This window comes from Cnephaeus nilssonii (genome assembly GCF_951640355.1).
Source record: "Cnephaeus nilssonii genome assembly, chromosome: 5".
NCBI classification, from domain to species: domain Eukaryota; kingdom Metazoa; phylum Chordata; class Mammalia; order Chiroptera; family Vespertilionidae; genus Cnephaeus; species Cnephaeus nilssonii.
This window is the reverse complement of record NC_137076.1, coordinates 95278550-95303485: the sequence shown is the minus strand read 5'-3', so window position 1 is coordinate 95303485 and position 24936 is coordinate 95278550. Positions and strand designations below refer to the sequence as shown.

General features: G+C 45.4%; 1 protein-coding gene and 1 long non-coding RNA gene across 5 annotated transcripts in view; one reads left to right on the top strand and one right to left on the bottom strand.

Annotated features, from left to right (window-relative positions):
* Positions 1 to 17415, top strand: part of LOC307098900 — a 34120-nt gene extending 16705 nt beyond the window's left edge. For 2 of the 3 annotated variants that reach the window (XR_013813484.1, XR_013813485.1), the window contains 2 exons: positions 15 to 1912; positions 7106 to 7763. This is a non-coding gene — a long non-coding RNA (uncharacterized lncRNA). Of the gene's footprint in view, positions 1 to 14; positions 1913 to 7105; positions 7764 to 13197 lie in introns of those variants that run through there. The other variant, XR_013813483.1, reaches the window with a different exon arrangement.
* The window catches only part of ADRA1B (adrenoceptor alpha 1B), a 48902-nt gene that overhangs the window by 18435 nt on the left and 5531 nt on the right, over positions 1 to 24936 (bottom strand). The gene's annotated exons all lie outside the window — the stretch shown is intronic.

Genomic DNA, 24936 nt, shown 5'->3' with positions numbered 1-24936 from the left:
TCCCTCCTTTGCAGGCTGGGATAGATGTTCCACCCCCATTCTGAAGTGTCACGGAGCCTCGGTGGATCATCATGAAAAACGGCCCCATTACTCTCAGAAGCATGTGCTCACGCCAAGGAGGGCTCCCAGAAAAACCTGCCAGGCCTAGCAGCAGATGGACGGGCAAGGCTCTGGCTCTGGCTCTGGCGCGTCCTTCCCCCGCTGTCCTAATCCAGGGCTTGTAACAGGAGGGTGTGGGTAGGATTGGCGGAGGCTTGACTGATCTGGGACGAGGCTTTCCAAATCGCAAAGGAGCAGGATGCAAGGGGAGATAATAGAAAACACCGGAGTGTGAAGAAGTGCGTTTGGCAGGAGGATCCCAGACTTGTTCTTTAGAGGCTGGTCAAGTGCACCAATGGAGGCAGGTCAGTGCTGGCCCGTCCATCTGCTCTTGCCGGGTTGGTAGAGGACAGCACGACCTAAGGTACCTCCTCCCCACACAGCAAACGCACCATTACAGTGCACGGTCATTTTATTTCAGTCTCTTCTGAGCTGGCTCCTTACGCTCCAGGATTGTTTGAAAGAACAATCTGGTCAAACCAGCATTTTACTGGGTTTATTAGTCCTGTTTTTAGATTCAATGTTGTTGATGTGTCAATGCTCTAGCAAGCACAGGAGTACTTAATGGTGTCTGGGAAGCCCTGAGAAATAAAGGGTCATTTGATGTGCATTTTCTGTGTAGCTGCTTCATAGCTTCCATCAGATTCTCAAAAAAGTTAAGAAGCATTCATTGAAAGAAAATCAATGTTTTGATCGGGAACCGGGTTGCATGCATGCTCTAAAGAGTGTGAAAAAGCTGAGGTCTGGGCTTCCTTTCTCTAATGAATAATAAAAATTAATAGTGCTCGGTGTTGGTGATGATGATGTAAGTGAATGGGTTGGCAGTCATACCTTGATTGTGGGAGTATAAACTGGGATGCTTTCTGAAGTAATATGACTCAGAGACCTTACCTTGAAATTACAATTCTAAGAATTTGTCTTAATGGCTAAGGGCACTGGCTCTCTGGAGTCATTATTTATGTCACTGGGGGCAAGTTACGTAAGCTCTCTAGGCCTCAGTTTCCTCAACTGTAAAATGGAGGTAATATCCTTTATCCATAGGATTTGGGGGGGTGGTTAAACTAGATAACACATGTTAAGCACTTAGTACAGTACCTGAGACACAATACATACTAAATAAATGTTCATTATGATTAAATATAAAAGTTTTGTTGCCACATGACTTATCATAACTAAAAATTGGAAACAACCCCATACCTACCCAACATCAGTGATTGGTTTAATGATCCATACAACTCAACCACTAAAGATCAAATTAGCTAATGGGATTAGTTAAAATGTTCATAAATTATCAAAAGACAGCATAGTATGTATGATACCGTCACATAGAAAAATGGCTGAAGAAATAAGCATTTAATATTTCAGTGGTTATGTTTGAGGGATGGCTTTTTCTTTTTGATTTTCTGTATCTTCTATATTTTCTACAATGAGTGAATATAACTTGTAGCAATAAGACAAAACTAACCCAATAAAATTTACTTTTTAAAAAAAGGATGACTAATCTGAGTTGAGAAACACTGTGGCTTTGAGCAATCATATCTGTGAAGGTCCCTCCCTTCATGTGAAAGCTGTACCTTCTCTCCTTCTTGAGATAAAGGGAAACTCAAAGGAAAGGGCGGGGGTGAAAGTGCTTTGCGAAGGTGTGGTACGTGGCAGGCGCAGGGAAGCAGGGGTTCTTAACCTCACCAGATTGTCTGTGTTGCAGGAGGACCCGAGGCCCAGCTATCTGGACGTGGAAAACCTGCCTCAAGCCCTGGGCTAACGGCCTGTTGTGATTGACTCTGGGGACCTTGGTATGGATGGAGGATGAAAGGTACAGCGACTTTCAGCTACAAAAATTGTTCTGCAGTCGGGATCCCAGGTTTAATCTCTGTGAAACTGATGGGCGAGTGTGGCCATGCTTACTAATGAGACAGCAGCGATGTAATTGATCAAATCAATCCCCTTCATGACGCAAAGCCAAAGAACCCAGAGACAGCTTGGGCTTGGAAGAGCTTCCAGAAAGCCGGGAACACGAATCGCTCCCCCAGAGATGTTAACATGGTTAATCTAGATTGCCGTGCTAATTGCTGGCTCTTTCCTCAGTAACCGATGACATGGTGCCGCATAGGGGCTCTCGTGTCCTTCACGTGGCCAGACTCTGGGTTGGGTGATTTAAATTGTGCTCATTCACTTCTTTCCTGGATTTATAGCAAGCATTAAACCTCATCCAGGCTTACAGAGCCCTTGCTTGCTGGAAGGAAGCAAAGTTCTAGCCGGGTGCCCTATTTCATGTATGAATAGCCTTACTGTTAATTTGAAAGTCATTGTATTAAAAAAGAATGGAGAAGGGAAACCATTAGAAGAAATGCGGCCTATTGCAGCAGCCAAATGTGGCGGCCAACATTTTCAATGTACTTAGCCTAGATCAAAGGAAGACAAGCATGAGGGAGGCTGCTGTCGTTGAGGGAAAAGAGCAGGGGAGACGGGAGCAGACCGTGCTGGTTCCAAGCTCAGCGCTGGTCACTTAGGAGCCCTGAGAACGTGGGCCAATTATTTTCCCTTTCTGAGCCTGGGACTGCTTATCCGTCCAATGGAGAGATTGCTACCACCATTAAAGGGTGGTCAAGATTAAATAAGATAACGTACGGGAACACCTAGCTCAGGGCCCGGGACACAATAAACGCTCAGTAAATATTAGTTCTCTGCCAGCGTCTTGCCCCCTGAACAAAGCCCTGAAATCATGTTGTCGTTCTGTGACACTGGATTTCTAGACTATGCTTCCAGACGGAGGCGATTGGTAGTCTTTCCAGAATTTGCACCATATGTCAAGTTTGAAAAAAGCAGTGTCAACATTGTTCTATAACCTTTAATGTGAGGGCCCTGTTGTTTTTGTTATACGCATCGCCGAATGCAAAGCTTGAATCTTCTGGGCTGGTGGTGTAAGAGAATCTCTGATTGCAGAGGGCATGTGACTTTCAGTTTAGAAAAAGGGGTCACGGGTTAAGCCAGACTGAACAAAAATGATTTACAGAATGTCACTCTGGCAAAACACACTTGGAAGCCAGAGACTGACCGGAAGGGGGCGTGAGGGATGCTCTGGGGATGTGGGTAATCTTTTCTTTCCTGTTCCGGGGGCTGCTTACAGGGATGTGTTCACTTTGTGGAAACAGATAGGGCCTTACCCTTATGATAGGTGCACTTTTCTGTCTGGCTGTCAGGTTTTAATAAAAAGTTTAAAGAAAGTGGCACACACTTGGCACATGCACACATTCAGTATGATGGGACAAGGCCTGCGGATGTCTCCTGTCAACTTCCTCAGGAAGGTGGAGAATTCTTCATAAACCCTAGATCACGCTTTTCCCTGAATGGTCTACATTTTTATAGGTAGGACTAGAGTGCAACCCCAGCCCCCCATCACCTGTCTCCTGGATCACTTGCTACAGCCTCCTGAGTGGCCTCCCTGACTCCCCTCGCGAGCCTCTACAATGCATTCTCTGTTTATCCACAGAGGTCTTTAAAGAACGTAAATGAGATGATATTATTTCCCTTTCCAAAGCCCTCCAGTGACTTTGTATCCCTTTAGTGAAGTCTCTAAGCTCTTTATCCTGACCTACAAGGCTGCACGAAATGTCCATGCTATCTTTCTACCTGACATCATCCGTCACCTTGCTTCATGCCAGCACTCAGCCTGCCATTCTTCCTGCTCGACCAGGCCAAGCACATCCCTATACTGGGGCCCTTTGCGTTCACTGTTTTGCTGCCTGCAATGCTTTTACCCCAGATCCCTGTATGGCTGGCTCCTTCTAGTCACTCAAGCTTCCGTCTGTGGTCTTAAAGAACCCTTCCGTCTCAACGTTCTTGTGCTTTTCCATGATCTTCCCCATCCCATCCCTCTCCTGCACACCATCTCCTTTTATTTCTGCTATTAGAGGCCCAGTGCACGAATTTGTGCACGGGTGGGGTCCCTCGGCCTGGCTGGCAATTGAGGCCTATTGGGGGGCTGCCCAGATGAGGGGAGGGACCCCTGGAGGTGGCTGGCCAGCCCCCTGATTGGAGCCTATTGGGGGCCGGCCGGGAGGAGGGAAGGGACCGCAGGAGGTTGGCCAGCCAGCGGGAGGGATCATGGGAGGCTGGCTGGCCACAGGAAGTTGGCTGTGGGAGAACTTGGGGGCAGCTCCTGTGTTGACCATTTGCCCCCTGGTGGTCAGTGTGTGTCATAGCGACTGGTTGACCGGTCGTTCTGGTTGGTTGGTCCTAACCGTCACTTAGGCTTTCATATATATAGACTAGAGGCCTGGAGCATGAAATTTGTGCATGGGGGGGGGGGGCGGCGTGTCCCTCAGCCTGGCCTGCACCCTTTCCAATCTGGGACCCTTCAGGGGATGTCCGACTGCCAGTTTAGGCCCAATAGTATACACGTACTATTTGTTCCTTTTCCCCATTTCCCCAAGACTGAAAGCCTTATGAAGGTGGAGGCTTTGCCCGTCTTCTTCACTCTCGTATTAACAGTGCCTAAACCAGCAGTCAGACATCCCTCTCACAATCCGGGACTGCTGGCTCCTAACCGCTTACCTGCCTGCCTGCCTGATTGCCCCTAACCACTTCTGCCTGCCCGCCTGATTGCCCCCAACTGCCCTCCCCTGCCAGCCTGATTGCCCCCAACTGTCCTCCCCTGCTGACCTGATCGCCCACAACTGCCTTCCCCTGCCAGCCATCTTGTAGTGGCCATTTTGTGGCGGCCATCTCATGGCAGCCGTCTCGTGGCGGCCATCTCATGGCGGCCATCTTGTGACAACATCACGCAACACCACCTAGGCTTTATTATATAGGATAGTACTTAGAATGACTTGTATCACATTGTCTGTGTATACACGTACTATTTATTCCTTTTCCCCATTCCCCCAAGACTGAAAGCCTTATGAAGGTGGAGGCTTCGCCTGTCTTGTTCACTCTTGTATTAACAGTGCCTAAAAGAATGCCCAACACATCGTGGGTACTCAGTAGATATCTGGCTGTGTGATCTTATAAGCCTCTCAACCTCTGAACTTCAGTGTCCATCTCTGTAAAACTAGACTGATCATAAGCCTCTCCATCTGTCCCCAGAGTTGTTGTAAAGGTTACAGGAGACAATGGATGTGAGGCCTTCACACAGTGCCCAGCTGTGCTCCCAGGGTGCCAAATGTAGGCTGTGCTCATCTTATACCAACCAGAGGCTTATGACTCATTTTTCAGGAACAAACAATCATGTTTTATTCTGACAAAACTGCAACATGGCGTGTCGAGAGACCCGGTTCCCCAACGTTGTTCTGACGTGTCTTTGGCGAGGGCTAGCCCTTCTCTGTGTGCTGTATAATTACTGACTGATTAACAGAGACCTTGTGCCACTTCGATCATTCTTCAAAAGGCAGGGCAGATGGAATCTGTACCCAGAAGAATGAGTAGCCTGCAGGATACTGCACCCCAGTAGGGCATGTAAGAAACGAAGACACAGGAGCACGACCCTCAGGCCAGTGAGAGAGCAGGCTGCCAAGGCTCTGGCTGGAACAAATGGGGCCATTTGCTCCTGGGGCATCCTGAGTAAATGTCTTTAGAAGTGTCTTGTTAAAAAAAATGGAAAAAAAAACCTGCTAGAAAGGTTCAGGGGGAACAGGACCCGTCTGCTTTAAGGAGTTCACAGAGGCAAAAGTGATCTCTGTAAGACGTCAGGGTAAATAAATGGGCAAATCTTGGGTAAAGAACCTCACCGAAGGATAAAGAGCTAACTGATTAGAAAGGAAGAAAAAACCCAGAAAGATAAAAGTGGGGAGCAAGAGTCAGAGAGAGAGAGAGAATGAGAGCCGATTGTGGTTGTCAGTCAGTCACCAGGTAATAACATCCTGATTGGAAGGACATCATCACAGAATTTTAGCTACAAAATGAGAAGTGTTTGTTCCATTGTGTTCCTCTGCATTTTATCTCCCCCCGCCTCGTGATCAAGGGAAGAAAAGACTGAAAAAAAAATTGGGGAAAAATCAAATGAAAAGCAAATCTCTTCTCTTCTCTGACCCCTGGGAACAAAATTCCCCTAAGTAGGTCACACGCAGTGTCCTCAATCATCTCGGCGAGGACAGGTACAGAAGCATAAAAGCATTTCCAGGGGCTACTCATTCTTCTGGGTACAGATTCCATCTGCCCTGCCTTTTGAAGAATGATCGAAGTGGCACAAGGTCTCTGTTAATCAGTCAGTAATTATACAGCACACAGAGAAGGGCTAGCCCTCGCCAAAGACACGTCAGAACAACGTTGGGGAACCGGGTCTCTCGACACGCCATGTTGCAATTTTGTCAGAATAAAACATGATTGCTTGTTCCTGACAAATGAGTCAGAGGCCTCTGGTTGGTATAAGATGAGCACAGCCTGCATTTGGCACCCTGGGAGCACAGTTCCAGGTTAGTGAGAGGCGATGACAGGTGACGGAGACAGGACATCATCCAACTAGCAGCTTTTAATCAGGTGGAGCTAGGGGGTTGGGGACCTTCATGTCTGGGGCTCTGTGAGCCTGGACATCAGAGGAAATAGCCCTGTGGGAGTAGTTGCAACCCCAGAGAGTTCAGGGCTAGGCAAAGTTTAAGCTTGTTTTCCTTGGGAGACCATAAGAGGTCTATTAACAAAGTATCTGATTACCCTTAGGTAGTTTATTTTTTTGAAAAAACAAAACACACACACACACACACACACACACACACACACACACACACCAAACTTGCTCTCTATTCTAGTTCTCTTTACTTCCTACAGAGACTCTTTCAATGTATGCTTTTATTTTAATAAAGATCTTTAAAATAGATAGTTAATCATGCACTGAGTACGAGTTGTTGTGTGACCAGATGTTTTCAATTCTGCTGGGTATTTAGCAGGAGTGGGATCGCTGGGTCAGAAGGCAACTCTATGTTTAACTTTTTGAGGAACTGCCAGACTGTTTTCCAAAGTGGCTGCATCATTTTGCATTGCCACAAAGAATATGTTTGTTTGTTTTTTTAATAAGAAAGAACATATTCACGGGACCAGCGGATGCATTTATCCTCTCGAGACATCATCCACCACGTCTGGAGCATCTGAGAAACACTGACTCAGAACACTCACGGTGATGAGGATGTTCCAAATCTGTGCCGTCCGGCCTAGCTGCTAGCCCCATGTGGCTGCTGAAATGGGACTTCTATGACTGAGGGAGGGAATCTTAAATGTTGTTTAATTTTAATGAATTTACATTGGATTCACCTCCTGTGGCTAGAGGCTACTGTGTTGGACACACAGCACTGACGCTCTCCGGTGTGTGAACACTCAGTCCCCTAAAGGCCCCTTTAGATGCCGGGGCGTGACCCTCCTTCTGGCCTGCCCCTCGCAGCTCCACAGCAGCTTTTCCACAGAATCACAAAGAAGACAGTCAGAGACTGCGATGCCTTAAATCAGAGACGCACCGCACTGAAATTCAGGTAACTCCCAGCATTTTCAGGGATGTGTTTGGAAAATTCACACTTGGTGCACCTCCTCTATGCTTTCAGCTCACTCGGGAGAAAGAACTGTCTTTATGGTTTTGTTTCTTAAATCACAAGAGTAATACACGTTCGCTGTAGAAAGCATGAGCAGAAAATAACAGCCAGCGGTACTACTCTAATATCGTGTGTGTGTGTGTGTGTGTGTGTGTGTGTGTGTGTGTGTGTGTGTGTATGTACATAGAATTGATTTATGTTTCAGCTTTGGGGGCAGGAGCAGAAAAGGCATTGGAAGCAATCATATTCCTTCCTCACAGTCCCTCCTCATAGTTCCTGGGATAAGATTTTGTTCACTTAGAGTTCTCACTTTGTGCCAGGCTGTGGTAGGTGAGACCCAGAGTTATGGGGAGACAGACATCAAAACCCCCTTCCAGTCAGTGTGACCACCTTCTGAGAGGGACAGAGGAGGGCAGTGAAAGACAGGGGAGCAGCAGTCTTCGGTGGGGGAGCTGTGGAAGACCACAAAGGGGCGTGACACCTGCGCTGGACATTGGAATTGGGAGAATTCATGGCACAGAGAAGGGGTTGAGGGAAGAGCGCGTGCAAGGGCTTAGGGGGTGAATGAGCCAGGCGTGTTCAGGGAAGGGGAACCGCTCTCGTGTGGGTCACGTGTGGCTTATCTGCTTTCTTGCCACTTAGTTCTTCCATTAGCCTGAGAAGTAAGATGTCACCCCCATTTTACAGGCAGAAAGTGGAAGCTGAGAGTGTAATTTGCTAAAGGCCGCACCACTTGTGAGGGTCGGGGCTGGGATTCCAGGCTGCTGAGCACAGACCTCAGTCCTGAGGGATGAGGTAGGGTGAGGCCCAATTGCCACGAGGCTTTTCTGCCATGTGCAGGAATTCAGAAGTGACGCTGGGGGTTCAGCAGGGTCTGTGTTTTAGGAAGCTCATTGTGGCAGCAATGCAAAGACAGGTTTGGAGAGAGCTCAACCCACAGGTCAGCAGTTTACTTGGGACTGAACCACTCTACACACTGACACTGCTACTCACACACACTCACACTTTCACACTCACATGTACACACTCACACTCATACACACACACTCATGCACACACACTTTCACACTCACACATACACACATACACATACTCATACACACACACTTTCACACTCACTCACACATACACACACTCACACTCACACTCAAACACACAACACACACATACACAGACACTCATACTCACACACTTTCACACTCACACATACACTCATGCTCATATACACTCAAACACACAGAATACACACACACACACACACACACACACACACACACACACGGCTTCAAAGATAGAGCCCCTGGGAATCCAGCCCTTTGTGTTTCTCTCTCTTCCCAAATGGAGATCCATGCCAGCAGCTGGAGTGCTGGTCCACTCCAGAGCACGGTGACGGAGACTGGGGGATCTTAGACACATCACTTTCTCATGGCCCGCTTCCTCTTCTGTCAAATGAAATTCGTGGAATGTTCATCTCTAAATGCCTTTTCCGTCTTTAAAACTGGCTGGCTCCTAAGAGCAGTGGGAACTATTACAGTATTTCACTCTGGCCATATACTATGGCTTTTGGGGAACTAAGATAGTTACAGACTGGCTGCCTCCAAGTTTAGAGACTCTCAGCATTTCCCGCACAAAGCCAGGGACCTGGCTTTCCAGGCATCACTGAAGACAGGTCAGAATCTTCCTTTGTTTTCAGGCTGTGCCAATGGCAGCAAATAACCTAATTAGGACCTCGGAGCAGCTTGCCCAGTGAAAGTTAATTTAATTAGGGGCTTATTAGTTGTTATAACTACTTTTTAATGAAGCTTTATTACATTCAAGTACGCAGATCCCAAACAATTGTATTAAATGTTGGCAAACGACCCATTCACTTCTTTTTTGCACCATTCCCAACTATTCTGATATTCAAATGCCTGTAATTTTTTTTTTCATCTTCAAAGCCAGGTGCAACTTTGAAGGCATATTTTCTTTTTTAAGATCTCTTTTCCCATTTCTCTGGTATTCCTGCCCATTGGAGTTGTTTGGGAGCTATGTGGAGGATGGGGAAAGGCTCCCTGTTGGTCGTCCATATTCCCTAATATTTCCACCATTAATCATTCCCAATCTGCACAATTTTGAGGACCATGGGCCCTTGGTTGAAATGCTGATGGTATTTTGGAGGCAAACACAGAAAACCATTATGAATGAACACTTTGGTGAGGATTAGCGCATCATATTAGCTAATAGTATGCCCAACAAGTGAGACTTCGAGAGAATCAATCCTGGATTGTGTAGTTTTGACAGTGGTGTGTAAAGCAAGTTGGGAAAAAACCAAGAGTTAACTAGTTTATGCTATGCACCAGGCACTGAGCTAGATATTTTCATGTTTATTATCCCATTTCATTCTCTAAGTGACCTTGATATGAAAGTATTCACATAACTGACTTACAGATGTGAAACAGGAGCATAGAGAGGTTGAGTCAGCTTAAAAGTCACCCAGCCAGTAAGACGGAGAGTGGTGATTAGAAGTCCCAGAACGTTAGGCAAAGGCTAGGAGAGGGTTGCAGCGAGGGAAGCCTCGGCCTCTAGGGGGCAGTATTAGGACACTGGTGGTTAAGCACCCTGAGGGATTATCTGTGGGCAGGTGAACCCCAGGACAGGTTCCCGAGGAGCACTAAGGACAAACCTGGCAGGGCTCAGAGTTTGGCCCCAGCAGGGATGATCTGTTTGTATCCTGTCTCTCATCATCAATGGGCAGTGTGACATCATCCTTATGAGGATAGCACTGGCACCTCTGGGTCCAGATATGGATCTAGGTATGGCTCTAGGTAAGCTGCTTAATCTCTCTCAGCTGTGCTGTTCCCATCTTGGTCTCTCATATTCTTGTTGTGAAAGCTCAAGGATATCTCGAAAGCACCCAGCCCAAGCGGAATGCCGGGAAGTCGTGGCTCCTGCCCTTCTGAACCAGCCTTGGTGAGCCGTGTTGTCTACAGCGGGAAGGCCTTGGGTAACAGGAGACCAACCCACAGGGAACATGGGATCTGGTCTTATTGGGCTAGTGGTTCTTAAACTTGAGTTTGCATCAGAATCACATTTAGGGTTCAGGAGAGCCAGATGGCCACGGGAGCACCCCAGTTTCTGACCCAGTAGGTCTGTGGTGGAACCCAAGAACTGTCATCTCTAACAAGCTCCTGGGAAATTTTGATGCTGCTGGGCTGTGACCACACTCGGAGACCCACAGGTAAGGATGCTCCTAGTGCGTGCTCTCTGGCCACCACAGCGGCTCCGATCCCTCGGGTGGTGCACCGAGCCTGGGGTGATTCAGAGAAGCGGGGCTCTGGCCTCTCTCCTCTTCCCCGTTTTCCACTCCGCTTCTGTGGTTTCTTGAGCCTTTGGGAGCCAGTCCTTGCAAAGAGGGGCCCAAAATGTTCACTTCATTATGAGACCTTATTTATTTTTTGCCATGCCAGCCCTGTGCCTGCTTAGGCTGAAGGGATGTTTGTGGTTTACTAGTAAATGAACCAATTTTGTGGCTGAAAGTGCTGATGCCATTTGTTCTTCACAGAGAGCAATGAGGGTTGGGCTCTGAGTAGCAACTTCCAGTTAATCTATTAGCCTGAAAATTTACATTTTTAATAAGTTTCTCACTGATTTAATGAATAGGATATTCTTAGACATGCAGAAGAAATAGTGCCTGCCTCCTATCTCTTTTATTTTTTTAAACCAGGAAGAGGCAACTCACTGGATACTAGTGAAAGAATATTATATGTGAAGGTGTCTAGCATGATATCTTATAAAGGAAAGAATTATATTTTGTTCTTATGTTTACAGAACAAATATTTCTGAGCCCTGATGAAATAGTGACCACAGGCTTTATGTTAGGGTTTCTCTACTTTGGTCGCTATTGACGTCTTGAGCCAAGATGATTCTGTGTTCTGGGGGGCTTCCCTGTGCATTATAGGATGTTCAGCTATGTCCCTGGCTTCTCCCACTAACTGCCAGTAGCACACCTCAGTGGTGACAATAAAAAATGTCTCCTGACAGTGCCAAATGTCCCCTGGGGCGTAGGGGGTGGGGGAGGAAAATCACACTTGACTGATAACCATTGCTTTACATGAGTAAACTTATTTCATCCTCACAATGATCCAGTGAAATGTTATTTGTCCCATTGTAGAGAGGAGGAAAAGGAGGAACAGAGAGGTTGAACAATTTGCCAAAGACCACACAGCTAGTAAGGAGCAGGAGTAGAATTTGAGCTCAGGACGGACATAATCTAGAGCCTCAGTCTTGACCACTCTTCTCCTTGTTTCTGAGAGAACACGTTTAAGAAGGTGCAGAGGACAGAGTCCATTTAATCACATGCGTTCTGGTGGTTGCCTCGGAGAAGGAGAGGGGTGACTGGGAAGAGCAGTGGGGCTTTAGATGTATTTGTAACATTTTATTTCTTAGAAGAAAAAGGATATGTAGCAAACCCAGGCACATGTTAACATTTGTAAAATCTGGGTGGGGGAATCTTGGGCATCTCTCTTAAATTATCATTATTTTTGGAAATGACTGAGATATCTCATAATTAAATGTCAAAACAATTTTAAGAAGAGAGAAACATGAGTAGAAATGTAGGTTAAAATTTTCTGATATTTTCTGAGCATGTGACCATCATACTCAGCACTCTATTTATTTAGTTTTTTATTCTTTTTGTCTTTCTTAACAGAGGGGCTGCTAATCTTTAAAAATTTTTTTAAAAAATTGATATCAGAGAGGAAGGGAGAGGGAGAGATAGAAACATCAATGATGAGAGACCATCATTGATCAGCTGCCTCCTGCACACCCTCTCTCCCCCCTACTGGGGACCAAGCCCACAACCTGGGCATGTGCCCTGACCAGGAGTTGAACCCTGACCTCCTGATTCATAGGTCGATGCTCAACCACTGAGCCACACCAGCTGTGTGGAACCTCTAACCTTTTAATGAGAAGAAATTGGTCCAATTTTTGTTTCCCCCAAAGGTATAGCCCATTCATAGAATTAGTCATAATCACAATATCAGATACTTATTAAATATCACCTCTGAAGTCAATAATGTATTAAAGGCTTCACATGTATTAACAGTTGATGTTTATGAAATATGTAGTTATATTTGGCACCTGGCTGAGTCCTTTTCATTCGTTTTTTTATTTATTCCCCACTACGATCCTATGAACAGATGAGTTTAGCTGCATTTTACAGACAAATTAGCTGAGGCTTAGAGAAATGAGCTGCAGGGCCAGGACTTCCGACCTGGATTTGTCTTATTTCTATGTCCCTGTTCTTGCTAGTACTCTAAGCTGTCACTCAAACAGGAGTCATGAGGGTCTAACGAGGATGTCCCAGGGAAGGGAAGGTGCCAGTCCTCTTCACTGGGTGGCAGTGACAGAGACAGGTGGCAGAAAAGGCTTTCCTGGTCAGGTTCCGAGAATCCCTGGGTGATCCCAGGACCCTGGTTTAACATCAATTTGATCTCCAGCCCCTGTGGCAGTGGGTCAAAGTTCACCCCGTTCCTGCCTTGTCCTAGATGTTAGTTCCAACACCTCTAGATTTAGTACCGTCTGAAAATAACCCTGCCTTTCTTTCCAGGGCAGCCGTTCAAGGTCAGGATTCAATGATGCCCCTGACCGACCAGGGCCCATTGACTGTCTCTCATCAAAGCTCCTTCCCCGGCAGAATGCTCTCAATGGGCCATCTCCCTGATTCTTGAATGGTGCTCAATTCAGTTTTTAATTCGTGAGGCTGGCATCTTCCAGAGCCAACTTGAATATTTCAACTAAAATGTGGTGCATGTGCCATGCCCTTGTCTAAATATAGGCTGCCCACTGCATTCCCAGGATCCGCACAGGCCCCCACCGGGGGGTAGGGCAAGCTCCGATGCCCAGAGGAGTTCCTACTTATGAACTCATCCTCTGAATGCTGCACACTCGATTGTTTTCCAGCCTTTTCTTTTATATTGTTGTGGTTTTTAATCGGGATGTCAGCCCCGGAGCCTTGAACCACTGGTGTGGACCGCGGTGGGCCTGGCAGCCCTGAGAAAGATCAAATGCGTTTACACACCGTGGGTGACTGCTTTCTGTTCTCAGGTCCGGGGTAAAATACACACATTCCAAGGCCGCTGCCTGCTCTGGCTCCCCTGATGGACGGGTGTTGTATTCCAAGAAGGCAGCTTGCTAGCCTTGAACTTGGGAAGCTGACACCAAGTCAGCTGGAAGGATTTGAAGCTTCTCAGCCATCTTATCACTTCGGAGGGGAAGCTGACTGGTCATGCAGATGCCTGAAACTTCTGGGGCCTCAGGCCAAGAGGAACTATCTGTATAAAAAGCAGTTTCATTGGCTATGCTGAGACACACTTATTGGAGTGCGAACTGCCACACCCTTCCCAGAGGGTTGTCTGAGGCCTTTCACAGGAGTCTACCTCTTGACCTAGCCATTCATACCCTAAGGAGACCCTAAAGGGCAGGTGCACAAAAGATATTAAAAACGTGTGTAAGAACCTTTGTCACAGCTGAAAACTCAAACAAATGTGCACCAAGAGGGGATGGATCAACTTAACTTCATTCACAAACATTTCACTCATCAAGTTGGCAAAGATTGAAAGTCTGATAACCCACTCTTGGTGAATGTGTGGGCACTCTCAAATGTTTGCTATGGATATTTAAATCTCTGTGGAGAACAATTTGGCAATATTTATAAAAATAAAAAAGTTACCTCAAAATAGTCCACTTCCAGAATTTTACCTTACAGATAATATGGGAAATGAGGCATGTACAAATGTTTGCAATGGAATACTATGCAGCTGCGAAAAAGAAGGATCTCTTAACCTTTGAGACAGCATGGAGGAACCTGCTAAGGGAAATAAGCCAGAGAAAGACAAATATCACATGATCTCACTTATATGTGGAATCTAATGAACAAAATAGATCCAGAGTGCCCTAGCTAGTTTGGCTCGGTGGATAGAGCGTCGGCTCGCAGACTAAAGGGTCCCAGGTTTGAATCCGGTCACAGGCACGTACTTTGGTTGCAGGCGCCTTCCTGGCCAGGGTTGGGGTGTGTGCAGGAGGCAACCAATCGATGTGTTTCTCTCACATTAATATTTCTGTCTTCCCCTCTCTCTAAAAGGTCACCTACGAAACAACAACAACAAAAATAGATCCAGAGACATGAAAGTATGGAACAGATTGATGAATCTCAGTGGGATGGGGAGAGGGGAGGGGGAAGAGATTAACCAAGTAACTTATATGCATATATGCATAACCCATGAACAAGCGTGCAGTGAAGGCCTGGGGCAGGGAGCGGGAGCAGGATGAAGGGAGTCAATGGGGGAAAAAGAGGGACATCTGTAATACTTTCAAAAATAAAAATAAATTTAAAAAAATGTTTGCTATAGTATTGTTTGTAATAGCAAATGATTTGAAACAACATAAATATCTTTCATAAAAGGTCTATTTGAGCCGAAACCGGTTTGGCTCAGTGGATAGAGCGTCGGCCTGCGGACTCAAGGGTCCCAGGTTCGATTCCGGTCAAGGGCATGTGCCTTGGTTGCGGGCACATCCCCAGTAGGGGGTGTGCAAGAGGCAGCTGATCGATGTTTCTCTCTCATCGATGTTTCTAGCTCTCTATCCCTCTCTCTTCCTCTCTGTAAAAAATCAATAAAAAAATATATTAAAAAAAAAGGTCTATTTGAAAAAAATTAGAATGGAATACCATGTAGCTATTAAAAAGAATGAGATTGCTCTATTTATATTGAAATGAAAAGATTGCCAAAATACATTATTCAGTTAAAAAAGCAAGGTACAGAAGAATGTTTATAGTGTTATTTCCATTAAAAAAAGAACATATAAATATATGTTTGTATACATAGAATATCACTGACAGGATATGCAAGAAACTGGTAATAGTAGTTGTCTCTTGGTGGGGGTGAAATTGAATGGCTGGGGCCCAGTAAAGTGAGAGGGACATTCTTTTCACTCCCCACTTGGTCCTTGTGGATGTGATGCCTTGTGTATATCTCACCTATTTACATAAATGGGTTGTCATAAGTGGTTAAGTACATAATGATACCTTCTATCATGGAATGCAATGCAACATTAAAAATATGTGAAAAATAAATGGAAACATTCCAATTTATTGAAATGTCAAGAAATCCATGCTTGATGCTTAGTAATAAAAGCACTAGATGATCTGGTTTGTGTATATGTGCACACATGCACATATGGAACATTCTGGGAAGTTCCATAGGAAAATATTAAACCTAGTTATATAGAGGGTAGGATTTGGGTGACTTTTCCTTTCTTTTTTATAGCTTGCTGTTGTGTGTGAAATTTTTTTGCTATCCAGAGAGGAAAATTTCTCATTTAAAAATTATAAAAACAAAAGTCAACAAACAACATGCTTTTGAACTGGGGGAGTAGGCAGGGCTGTACCCAGCAGAAGTGGTCAAAGTAATTTTCAAGTGTTCTAGAGCTGGTGATCACATAGCAGGACATGTGTGTATGTGTTTCAATCAACTAAAATTATATTAAATGTGTGTCAAGATTAAAAAAGACTAAGGATGCCCAGCCTGAGTGGCTCAGTGGTTGAGAGTCAACAGGAAGTCATGGTTCAATTCCTGGTCAAGGCATATGCCTGGGTTGCGGGCTCAATCCTCAGTGTGGGGTGAGCAGGAGGCAGCCAATCAATGATTCTCATCATTGATGTTTCTATCTCTCCCTCTCCCTTCATCTCTGAAATCAATAAAAATACATTTTAAAAAATGACTAAGGACAGCTACCTTTTCTTTCTTGGCCCTTGATTTTTTTTTCTTCTAAACATAAAAATGCAATAGTCTCCATTATTATTCTATTGGAACTCAATTTATATTCTATCACATTTTCTTAATCACAAATAGAATATTTGCTCATTGTAACATATGAAATAATGCAGAGGTATGTAGAAAAAGTTAATCTACTCTTGCTCACTTCATTTTATCCCCTGAGGTGACTAAGTTAATAGCTTTTAAGAATAGGTTGATTACATATTACTCTATGAATTACTTTTTTAATGTAAATATTATGAATAATCCTTCTAAATGATAGTTTAGTAGACACAGATCTAACTTATGTGTTTTAATACCACTTTACATTTTACAATATTTTAAATTTCTTATTTAGTAAAATTGAACATAATTAGGCTAACCCTGAAATATCAAGTATTTCTTGCCCCAGTGCTTCCACTTTTATGAATTTATCCTGAATACGTGGGCACAGACTTTGTTTATAGTAGTAAAAGATTAAAAATAGTCCAAGTGCCAATGAATTGGGAAATTGGTAAGTAAAATAGAATACTCCATAAAGTGAATTACTATATAGCCACAAACAGGAAAGCAGTAACTCTAAACATTCTGACAGTGATGTCCAAGATATGCTATTGAGTATAAAATGTAACCTTCACTGTCATGCTTATAAAATCCCATTTGTAAAAATAAACAGGGTGGAAATACACATATTCCATACACATACACACTCAAATATATACACATACTTGCATGTGTATGTTTACCAACACGTGAATAGAATGTTTCTGGAAGCACACACAAGTAATCTGGTAACAGTGTTTGTTTCTGGAGAAAAAACAGATGCAGAATGGCAGTGGACCAGGGTCTTGGGAGGGCAGAAGAATTGTTTTCATTGCTTTCTCTTTCTTTCTGATTTAAATAAATCTATGCATTATTTTTAATAAAGAAAGTAAAATCCCCACAAGCAGTCATGCAAAACAGTTACAAAGTACGATGGCATAGTCCAAGTTCCCTGTGGTCCAAAGACTATATTTTTGGAAAAAAAAAGAAAGAAAGAAAGAAAGGAAGAAAGAAAGAAAACCTCACCGCCTGAAGCACAGCTTCATAATGTCGGAGGCAGGGTTCTTATTCTGGGGATCCTTAAACTTGGATGGGGAAAATTAACTTAAAAAAAACACCCCAAAACTAACCTTTGGCGGAAAGTGAGCATTTTCTTCAATAAGAATGTAGGCTATAAGCCATAGTAGAATTAGCAGAATTTTTCACCAATATAAATCAGATTTATGATACCACATTACTTTTTTTGCAGGTATCTTGAAATATTTCCACTTTCACTACTTCAAAACTGTAGAAGTTATTTATTTGACTTGCTACTAGATCTCTGTTTACTTAATATGTTAGTAACGAAGAACACTGTTTCACTCTATAATAAATTTGCCTTTGCAACATCATAATAACTAGTTCCACCTAATTGGTTTTCTTTGAAGTCCTATGCCTCTTATTTTATGTCTGTTGTGCAAAGGGGCTTCACCAGATTGCCAAAGGGGCTCATGGAACCCTTTGTTAAGATCAATTCTGAAGGGTTGGGGACAAGAAGTTCCAAATGGACATGGTGAGGGTGTACCTGCAAGCAGAAAGAGGGGCCCTACCACTTTCTCTTGATGCCAGGGGCAATTTATGGCCTGAATATAGAAATTGGAGATATAATATTTTTTGTTACAATTGGTGGAACCTCCCCCCAGCCCCCTACCAGCTGTCTCCCTGGATCCCTGCCCAGCCCTGTGCTGGTGCTATGATGCCTGGGGCCCATGCCTGTGAATGACGGTGAGCCCCGCTTGTCCTTGGTCCCGAGTTAACCTCCTTCTGGGGCTGGGCCAGGGTGCTGAGCTCAGCCTCTAAGCGATGCATGTTTGCCTGACAGGAAACTCTATTTTAAGGAATTTCAAAAAGCATACAAGGCCAAGACCCACATGCATCCCAAATTCAGGGGAACAAGTCACCGAGGGCCTATATTATGAAAAAAGTTAAACGGGGCTCGGTGAGGAATGGTCCACTCGCATGTGCTAGGACATTCTGTTTCTGAACATTTTGGCCTGAACTGTTTATTGGTGCAACTTTTATAGCACAATTTGTGTACTCACACCAGAGAGGGGCACTTGAGTGTTCAAAGGGGGCTCCGATGTGCCGTGGGTAGGTGTGGTCACGAGAGGGCTGTTGACAGAGTTCTAAGAACACTAGCCTACCAGTAGGGACTGTGCCCTGACTCATGCTCCATCATGCCAGGAGGGAGGGTGATGGACAGGGTGAGATGCCCTCCCCCTACAGCCATTCCAGCCTTATAAGTCATTAAGACACACCTCGCTTCCTTTTCCTCCCCCCAATTCTTGTGCAGTCCCCCTCCTTTCCGTCCCCCCCTACATTCCTGAGATGCTCATCATTCCGATCACACCATTTGCCTCGTGCTGAAATGGATCCATCCCTTCATTTACTCATTCGCTAAGTATATAGGGTCAGCCAACCATGGATTCAGATCCCAGGGTAACCAGGGTAAATTAATTGAAGATTTAAAAACGTCAAACTAGCATTTACAATAACTCCTATTTCCCACAAAAACCCATACATCCTTTCTCCTTAAATTGATGTTCATTTCATTCTCTGGATTGTGGCAGCTGTGGGTGCCAGGTTCCCTCTCTCCCCCATCTCAGGCTCCTTTCAATGGGCTGCTGGTGGTTTCAAGGCATGGGACAAGTCACTTACCCCCCTGAGCCCATTTCCTTTAAAGCATGGCAGTAACACTGATATCTATCTGATGGGCTGCTGGGATGTTCAAAAGCTGGGTACACCTATGTTCATAGCAGCACAATTCACCATAGCTCAGATTTGGAAACAGCCTAAGTGCCCATCAGCCGATGAGTGGATTAAAAAACTGTGGTACATCTACACAATGGAATACTACGCTGCGGTAAAAAAGAAGGAGTTCTTACCATTTGCAACAACATGGATGGAGATGGAGAGCATTATGCTAAGTGAAATAAGCCAGTCTGAGAAAGATAGATATCACATGACCTCACTCACTTGTGGAATATAATGAACAACATAAAGTGATGAACAAAAACAGATCCAGAGGCAGAGAAACATCAATCAGAACATCAAACCTCAGGGAAGGTAGGGGACGGTGGGGGTAAGGGGGAGAGATCAACCAAAGGACTTATATGCATGCATATAAGCCTAATCAATGGACACAGACAACAGGGGGGTGGGGGCATAAATGGGGGGGGGGTAATGGGGGAATAAGGACACACATGTAATACCTAATCAATAAAGAAATTTTAAAAAAAGTTGGGTACACACTAACTTATTCAAGTGCCATATTCACCAAGTTGGGTACACACTAACTTATTCAAGTGCCATTTTCTTTATTCAAGTACCATATTCACCAAGAGTCACCTAGATACACGTCTCTGGGCTGCGGGGACAAGAAGATGTGTCAAACCTGGACTCTGCCCTCCAAAGGTTTGCAGCCAGGTAACTCTGTTAAAGGTGTGCACATCAGTCCTGGTCCCCATGAACAAATGTGGCGAGTACCATAGGGTATAAAAGGAGTGATCACTGCCTAGAAAGGGCGTAGGAGCCAGGAAAGACCATGAGAGAGGTATCCACAGAACTGGGGGTTTACAGGTAGGCAGGATGGGGATCTTCAGAGGGTACAGATGGAGCATTCCTGGCAGAGGGAACAGTCTGAACAAAGGCACCGGGGAAGGAAAATACAAGCTGTATCTGCGAAATGCAAATGATTCTATTGGAGTTAGAGTATGCTCTTAATTCTGCCACACTCACAGTGCTGTGCATTCACTCATTCCTTTAGCTTTGGTGACCAGGGTTAGGCAGTGAGGAAAAACGTGGTCACTGCTTATGAGAAGGTCACAGTTTGGAGAGCAGACAGTGAAGTGCATCAGACATGAGGTTGCCAGAGAGAGCCATCCCTGTGGTGTTTGGGTGTGGACGAGGGGACCTACTGAGCCTCAGACCCCCTCTCTTCATGGGGTCCTCCAAGGCCCTGGGAGGGAACCCAGCATAGTTTCTCATGATTGTATGATTTTGTATAGTTTTCAAAAGTAAGATCTATTACCTGCAATTATTAGGACCACTGTCTACTTCCATTCTGACCCTCCTCTGCCAGATTTCCCCTCATGTCGGTGTTAGTATAGGAGCTATGGGCATTTGGGGGAGCTAGCTGAGAGTTAAGGTACATTTTATCTGGGTTCTGTTGAATGCACGTATGTGGTTTGCAACTTTTTCTTTCTGTATAACTAGGTTATCATGAGCCAGAGTTAGGGCACGGTGGACAAACAGCTTCTAGAAATACTCTCTTGTCCATGATGCCGATTCACCTGGCCTTGTGGCATCGAGTGGTCGGACTAAAGACTGGTCCCTCATAGGAGAGTCCTGTGGTGCTGGGACCGCACGGATGTGGATGACGGAGGTGAAATGTATGCAGCCAGAAATGAAACTGCAAAAAAGTCTTCCAAATTTGATGTTTCCCCAAATTTCATAAAAATCTTAAAGATGTTATGTGACATTACTAACAAGTCGTGAAGCTGAAGAAAGTCTGTTGAATCCTATATAATAAAAGTCCAGTGACCCTAACGGCAAAACGACCAGAACGACCGCTCCACTAGTCACTATGAGGTGCACTGATCTCCTCTTGGTCTCTTTCCCCGGCCGTCCGACTCCCATCGCCTGATGGCAAATGGGGAACTGGGGTGGGTGGCAGTGAGATGGCCCTGATCGCAGGCTAGGCCTAGGGACCGTACCCACCAGGCCTCTAGTCTATATGATAAAAGCCTTAGCAACCATTATGGTGGAAGGACCAGAATGACCTGTTGCTCTGATGTGCACTGACCACCAGGGGGGCAGACGCTCAATGCAAGAGCTGCCCCCCTGGTGGTCAGTGCACTCCCACAGGGGGAGTGCCGCTCAGCCAGAAGCCGGGCTCACGGCTGGCGAGTGCAGGGGTGGTGGCGGGAGCCTCTCCCGCCTCCACGGCAGCGCTAAGGAGCAGTGTGCCAAGTGGTAAGGAACAGAGAGCAGGCAGCAGTAAGGAGTGAGGGGTCCCGGACTGCGAGAGGGCATAGGCCAGGCTGAGGGACACCCCCCCTCTCCCGCAGTGTACAAATTTCATGAACGGGGCCTCTAGTCCATAATAAAAGAGAAAATTTGATTTCTCTTGCTAGGGGAAGGAAGACTCAGTTATTTTTATATTCTCTGGGTTCTCACCAGGATACTGTGCCTCTTGGTGGCTGAACCATAGGCAGCCCCTTACCCTTCCTTTCCTCCTTCTCAGAGTAGGCTCTGGTTTCCCCAGTTCCTTCATGGGGTTCCACAAAGGGGCTCAGAGCCCCAACCCCTAGGGTATCCCTAGTGATGAACTGTTAACATTACCTGGTTACCTAGACAATCCAGGTTCTGTCACTAATCAGCTGGGTAGCCTGAGGCAAATCCCTCAGTCTCTCTGAGTGTCAGCTTCCTCATCTATAAAATGGGGACAATAATAGTGCCCCCTTCGTAGGCCTCTGGGGAAGAGCGAGGGAGAGAATGCACAGAGAGCACCCCTGCCTGGTGTAGCACAATGAGCCCGGCACGCGGCCGACCTAATAAATGGTAACTGTTAGTGTTATTATTATCAGACGTGGTCGGGAGCACAGTGGCTGTGGAAACCCCCTGCAGAAAAGGCAGAAAGCAATTTCCCAGTGTGGCCTGGAGGCCATCAGTTATTTTTATGAGCCACGCACATGCTCAGGTAAAGGCCTCTCCTGCATTACAGATCTTAATAGGCCCATCTGTGATGTCACCGCAGCTACACACAACCCGCTGGCATGGCTGTGGCCTGTTTTGCTCCAGCAGGACTGGATGTCTCCACAAATGGCCCCTCATCCTGTTGTACCTGACAAGCATGCCCTTTACATCACCTCCCCCCTCCCCACCCTCTGCCCCAGTCCTCTGAACCTCACGGCAAAGCTAAGGCTAAGATTCATCCATTCTCTCCTTTCTTTTCTTCTTTCTACCCTGCCCCTCGCTTCTTCCCACAAATATTCGTTGTGTCCAACCACTATAGTGTTTTCCAGGACTCCAGGACTTTAGGAGACTCATAGTAAAAATTCAAAATGTATTTTTTGGAGGGGACATAGAGTTACCAACTTTTTGTTTTGCAAGTAAGGCATTAAACAAACACACACACAATGACTATCACCACCGCTTATTACCATCCTTTCTAAAAAAACATAATGGTTCCATTAAAAAAATGCTATTTCAGTGCCCCAAAATAGAATAAAAGAACAGTCATTTTATACTGAATACATTTGGAAAAACACAGAATTTTTATAATTTTTTTTCTCGTTTCATCATGAGCAGCAAAAATTTTATCACCCATGGGCACCAGACCTCAGACAAATGTTTGGGTAGCACTGTGATTACAAAAGGAATGATATAATGACTGTTTATTAAGTGCCAACTGTGGAGTCTGGTAGACTTTACCATTTACTAGCTGTGTGACCTTGGGCAAGTTACCAAACCTCTCTGAACTCTTGTTCCCTTGCCTATAAACACAGGGATGTTGCTCTGCTGAGGGGTTGTAAGCATAGAGCACCCGCTACACTGACGATGCTGCTTCCACAGTGCTCATTTTCCTCCCCTTCTCCAAGGAGGCTTTGGTTAAAGAATGCACTTTCCCTCCTGACAGCCTTCCTGCCTTCCACCATGTGGACTAGTCCAAGGGTCTGGGCAGGATTAAGATGCTTCTGGCTGTATCAGGGGAGCTTAATCAAGTTTTCTGGTCCACCATGGGTGCTGATTCCAGGCATGGGGGAGGGGGGGAGACCGATGTTATCTATGCTGGCTACGTAAGATTCACCTGCAGGAACTTGTTAAAAATCAAGATTCTCAGGCCCATCAGGAGAGATTCTGATACGATAGGTCTGCAGATGGTGGTCCAAGAAAATTTACTTTTAAAAGCAGCCCCCTTTGCCTGACGTTTCTGATGAGCAGCTAAGTTAGCTGTTGATCATGACTCTCTGGCTTTTGGGTTGGGACACTCTGACCACTCAACCCATAAGTGTGTCTGGCAGATCATTCCTAGTATGGTGTCTTATGGGCCCTCATGAATGGGGTCCGAAGAGGATCCTGGGAGGAATTCTCTTGGCTGTGTGTTTCACCCCACCACGCCCCTTCCGATCTTCCCCATCTCAACAAATGTTACCTCCATCATCCGGAAACCTCAATGTTATTCCAGACACATTTCTTGCTCTCACGAACCCTCCTATATCATAACTAACCCACCCCCAAGTCTTTGAACTGCCTACTTCTCTCCATTTCCACAGCACCAGCTTGGTCTAAGTCACCACCAGCTCTCACTGGGATTGTGGCCCCCTAACTGCTCTGCCTCTGGTCTGTGTTCTACATGCTGGCCCAAGTTGTCTTTTTAAAGACATAATTCATATTCTATCTCTTGTCTGCTTTAAATCCTTCAGTAGTGGCCAATGCAACTTAAGATAAAATCTGAAGTTTTTATGGGGCTTAAAAGTTCCTGCATGACCTGGCCTCTGCCCACACCTCCAGCCTCCAATTGCACCCGCCTCCCCTCCATTCTCCGGGCTCTGTTAGTTTCCTACAACTCTTACCTCAGGAATTACAGGTGTGTCCTTCCTTCTGCCTACACTCCTCTCCTTCTACCTACCCCCCTTCACTGAATTAGCTCCTCCAAACTGTCCAGGATTCTCCCTAAATGTCACTCAGGGACCCCTATGATATACTGATTCTCATTATAGACTTCTAATAGCATCTCACTCCCTTTCTTCAAGTCACTTATCACAATAGTGGGCATGCAAAAAATACATACTTATTCAGTGAAATGAATGAATGAATGAATGAATGAATGAATGAATGAATATGTAGAGCTAGAACCCTAGACTTTAGGGCCTAGAGGAAGGACCAGGCCCCACTTTTTCCTTTGGGCTGGGTGATGAAAGGCCCATCCTTGAAACACTCACATCCTATACAGTGCAAGAGGTGTGCAGAAGATCTAGATAGATATTCTAGAATGTTGGATGAACTTCCCTGACATTTTATGGGTGCATCCTTTTTCAGGAGTGAGGGAAGAGTGGGAGAAAGGTAGGGCTTTGTAACAGAAGTCCAATAACCCACTCTGGACAGGTGGCTCTGGGTTTCCTGGAGACCAACTGCTATGAGAGTAGGTTGGAACCACAGAGCAGAAAGGCCAGACATCTCCTGGGTGCAGTGGAACAGGTATGTGCCTGCTCTGACAGACCTGGATTCAACTCTTGGCACCATCAGTTACTTGCTGTGTGACCCTGAGCAGGAAGACTAACCTCTCTGAGCTCCAGTGTGTTCCTCTATAGAGAGGGAACAATTACTCTCCCCTATCAGGATTAATGAGATAATGTCTGTTGAGGGCCTAGCAGAATGTCTGGCTTATAAGATGTGTTCCATGTTAGTATGATGTCACTAGGCTGTAAGCCTCCTGCAGGCAGGAGCCA